Source organism: Olea europaea, unplaced genomic scaffold, assembly GCF_002742605.1.
Source record: "Olea europaea var. sylvestris unplaced genomic scaffold, O_europaea_v1 scaffold4073, whole genome shotgun sequence".
Classification (NCBI taxonomy): Eukaryota; Viridiplantae; Streptophyta; class Magnoliopsida; order Lamiales; family Oleaceae; genus Olea; species Olea europaea.
This window is the reverse complement of record NW_019260406.1, coordinates 12656-16623: the sequence shown is the minus strand read 5'-3', so window position 1 is coordinate 16623 and position 3968 is coordinate 12656. Positions and strand designations below refer to the sequence as shown.

Sequence of the window (3968 nt, the reverse complement as noted above, 5' to 3'; positions counted from 1 at the left end):
GGTGGAGTTCATTAAACAAATGGTTCGTCCCTGAACTTGCAAGCTTCATGCTTGCTTCATTACTCTCCCAACTTTATGCAAGTCACTGAAAAGTAGATTGTCAACTTCATATTAGTCACCCAACCTTATATTGCTCACTGAAAACCTGTTGGTTACTGGGCTTTAAATGTCAAAAATTAGTCACTCAAATGAATTCTGTGAGTCCGATCTAATGGATTATTGAGTTGCTAATTATTCATTAATGGAAACAAATCAAATGGAACTAGAACATAAACAAGTTCTACAATATCCTATGGTGAGGAGGAAAATTACTATTGTTATTCTTGTCGAAGAACACAAGATATTAGAAGACAGAATGAAAATAGAAAGAAAATTGACCATCTTTTATACGAAAATCTTCAAAAAAAAAACATTTACACTACCATCTGTTTCTGTTATCACTGATAAATGTTGTTCAATATTTAAACTGTACTCACCATCACTGTCTATGATTCTATCATCAATAAAATTTGGAATTTTAAACAGCAGCGCAAGTTGAGTGGCTGCTGGCGGCCAGAAAGCCACGTACTTGATACCCATTTTCTCTGCAACCTCCAGAGCCCATCCCATGGTGGCATCGGCAATTAAACAGGTGATTTTATCACTTTCTGAACCATTAATTTGTTCGATAAGTGCCATCAGCTCATCCGACATGACAGCAAAAATAGATTCTGCCAGTTTTCCTTGATCACTTCTGTCGTCAGATGACTAATCCATCGGGGATTGAAATCATTTGTCTGATTTCTTGTAAATTGTCTGTCTCCGGTAATGCTTTGACAACTCGTTCATGAATGAACTGAGTGTTGACGAATGTAACCTTGCAGCCATAGTTTACTAAACGGAGTGCAAGTTCCATAAGGGGAATCACATGGCCCTGTGCCGGATATGGTATAAGCATAATATGAGGGCTTTTCATTGTTTTTCTTAGATTGGTGATAAGAGAAGTTTCCGCTGGCCGTAATGTTTAATGGCGATGAGGAAATTTTAGTGTTTTGTTTTGCTCTTAAGCCGAAAAAACATATAAATTGTTTTTAACTATATTTATAAAGGAATGTGTTGAACATATATCTTTCATTTAGAACAAGGAAGGAATACTTAGCCATTTGGGGCCAACTTAGGTGACCAATGTGATATGCATAATTAAAGGTAGAACTATGTAATTCATTTAATTATGTATCTCATTTAATGTCATGAAGTACTGTCACTTAGATTAACGTAGTAACACAAGTAGTGCTAAATAATATTACTTATATACCCTTCATTTTGATTAGAAACGAGGAACACGAATTGGAACTCGGGAGAATCTAATGACTTTTTTTTTTTGGACGATTTTATTTATTTTGGTTTGATTTAGCCTTTATTTGACTTTCTTTAAAACAAAACAATTTATTTCTTATATTCATTTTTAATTGCACATTTACAAAACGAAATATTTTGGCACAAATCCCAAAAATTTTCATACTTTTTGATATCATATTCTCTGAAAAAATCACTATTCAAAACATTATTTTTACACAATAATGATATTAAAGAATGGGCTTAGTTATTCTCATTAATTGGTTGATTTTTAATTTAATTTAATTGATATATATATATATAATAACAACTCCTTTGGTCAAGCGGGTTCACTCTTTGCCATTAATAAGTAGGGCTATATTTATATATACGAATTTGATCTCCTAAGTACCGGTGCTTATTTTTTATTAAGCATCATATTTAGGTGGCATATTACAATATGTGGTGTAATTAGTTTTAAAACTAATCATAATCTTTTACCACTTATTATAATGTGCCACATTACTCGGTGCTTAGCATAAATTAAGTACCGATGCTTAAGAAATCATGATTGTGTACATATATATATATATAATCATTTGCAGTGGTAATGCAATCCTAAGATTGAAGCGAAGTTTGATATATTTGGGATCATTGGACACATCGATAAGATGATTGTGAATAAAAAAATTTAGCCACTAAGGAGAGGAAAATATGTTGGTAATTTGTATATGCTAATGGGAAAGTCAATTTCAGTAGAGTTTCCATGTAGTCAGACCAAGAAGAATGTCGACTAAAGTTTAAAGGTGTCAAATTGTAGATTTTTGTATAATGAGTCTTTGAATTCTGTTCATATTTAGGAAAATTGATGGAGGAATAATTGTTCCTGCCAGTAAAGGTGATAGAAAATGGGAATTAAATTGTGTGGTGGTCAAGAGATTTTAAGTCAAGGTGGAGATTGTCAGGTTTGACACAATTAATAGAATAAATCGGGGACTAGTGATGTAATTATGAATAAAGGGTGAAAAGAGAACCAGTTGAGTGGTATTATGAAAGGAAAAAGGAAATCTGCTCCCTAATAGATTTGGAAAATGTATTGGTTAATTAAGGAATTCTAATCAAACTTGGTTAGTCTTAATTCTTATAAAGGGAATAACATGGCCTTGTGCCGAAAATTGTGTAATCAAAACATGAGGGTTTCTAATTTTTTTCCTTTTTTCTTCTCCTTCAAATATTGAAGATTCTCAATCATATTTGAGATATGTGACAGCCTCGTGGATCATGCTCAATTATTTGGCTATATAAACAACAAAACTATTTGTACAGATGAATTGTACATATGGTCCCCATTTAGTAGCAATTTTTCACCTTAAAAAAATCAATTTTTTGACTGTTATTTCATTATTCTACCAGTCATTTTTTTACTTTTTTACTTACAGGTGGAACCCACTTTTCTCACTAAAAGTCAAAAACTCAATTCTCATAATCACTATCGAATAGGTCCATAGTCTTAAAGATGATGACATGGTAGTATTTTAACAGCTGGATTAACTGTATTTTTTGACAAAGATAGTGTGAGATCTTGCCACCCGTACTTTTAAAGGTTGAACCCCAACCTTGAGGAGCCACAATGCACTGTCCCTGGAGCATCGTGAAGGAGATAAATCGCAGGATGTGCCCCAACAGATTAGGGAATAAGAACTTGCCCGTACACTGATGCTCACAAAGAGTTCAATTTCATATCTCAAGAATCGAACTCTCACACTGCGACTGTCAACAAGGTTGAGACCACCTCACTCTTGTCACCCTTAAATTTTGTAAACTAAGTGGTAAACAGGTTGTACATATAACATTTCTCGTAAAATAAGTCCACCTCATGTCACGTCAAATGAAGTGATTTGTACTCTTTAATAAGACTATATATATATATATATATATATATAACTAGAGATTGAAACGGTTTTGTCTTCACCTGGCAAAATAATGGAGGCAAATTGATCATTCTTGACTACATTTACAAAGAATATGCAAAAGATTGAAAAATATATTTTTTTTATTGCCTTTGAAATCTCATGAAACATGTTAAAGTGGCCAACATATTTCCCATTAAAAAAATTTATCCAAACGTCTAGAAAGTAATTGCTATGGAATAGAGAATAAATAGTATACATATTTGAAAATTTGAGAAAAAAATTGAAGTCTCTAGACGTCTGAGCATGTTTGGCTGGGGCGTAAGAGAAAGGAGTTATCTTATAGGTAAAACTTGTTTTAAAAAGTTCATATGGTTGGATGCCATGTGCTAATAAAAGGAGCTATCTTATAGGTAAAATAAGTTGTTTTAAAAAGTTTTAAGGATGGATGCTGTTTGATTTTATACGCAAATAATAGAGAAGTGGAAGAGAGAAATCGACACAAGTATTTAAATCGTGGTTCGACGATGTACCTACATCCACAATGAGGGAAATAGAAAATTTTTATTCAGTATAAATAATAGAGTTACATCATCATTATTTATATTATCCATAGCCCAAGTCTATACAAAACTTTAGGGCCCGTACAAGAAAGTACCCTTGTACCCACCAATTATGTCAGAATTGAATGAAAATGATACTTTTCTGAAAACGAGCCTGAGGTGAACCAAGCACAAAGCCCTT

General features: G+C 32.8%; 1 pseudogene; it reads right to left on the bottom strand.

Annotated features, from left to right (window-relative positions):
• The window catches only part of LOC111387531, a 2354-nt pseudogene extending 1315 nt beyond the window's left edge, over window positions 1-1039 (bottom strand).
• Window positions 1040-3968: the final 2929 nt, after the last annotated feature.